Source organism: Sycon ciliatum, chromosome 9 (genome assembly GCF_964019385.1).
Source record: "Sycon ciliatum chromosome 9, ocSycCili1.1, whole genome shotgun sequence".
In the NCBI taxonomy this organism is placed as follows: Eukaryota; Metazoa; Porifera; class Calcarea; order Leucosolenida; family Sycettidae; genus Sycon; species Sycon ciliatum.
Window position 1 is genome coordinate 22,671,812 of NC_088651.1, and position 516 is coordinate 22,672,327.

A 516-nucleotide genomic window follows, 5' to 3' on the forward strand; every position below is an offset into this window, starting at 1 on the left:
TCTATAGCCAAACTTCATATTCCTTGAGCTTTCCCTTGCTTTTCATTTCATAAAACCCTTTCCCCAACGTTCATTTTTAGTAAATTTTACGTACAGACAGTGTATTATGCATCATGGTGCCATTTTGGTGCGTCAAACGTCCAATGCCTCAGAAGTATAATTTTGATTCCGATCGTTCCTCCCTTGCGCCGATCAGTGTAAAATATCATCGAGCATTTGTTTTTGAGTTTCCTCACGTAGTCTGAGCTTTACACTGTAAAGACTTTACACACATGTACATGTACATGTACATGTGGATATCGTAGAGGTTGTCCTGCACCTACGAGTACATGTACAAGCGGCCTACAGCGTACTTTCACATTCTAGATTCGATTTAGTTTTACTGCTTTTGTTTTGTAGTCCTCAGTTTGCGCTTTTTAGGATATTAAATGATCAATTATGAGAATTTGTGCCACCGTTACTCCCAGTTCTAGACTGGCTGCTCCCCGTCATGTATCATTCTGCTACGTCATTGCG

General features: G+C 40.3%; 1 protein-coding gene across 1 annotated transcript in view; it reads left to right on the top strand.

Annotated features, from left to right (window-relative positions):
• LOC135825327 (uncharacterized) overlaps positions 1-516 on the top strand; it is a 16,210-nt gene extending 15,694 nt beyond the window's left edge. Inside the window, exon 11 of the mRNA XM_065338064.1 lies at positions 1-516. This exon is cut by the window's left edge and continues 1,412 nt beyond it. The gene's annotated coding sequence lies outside the window, so the exon portion shown is untranslated.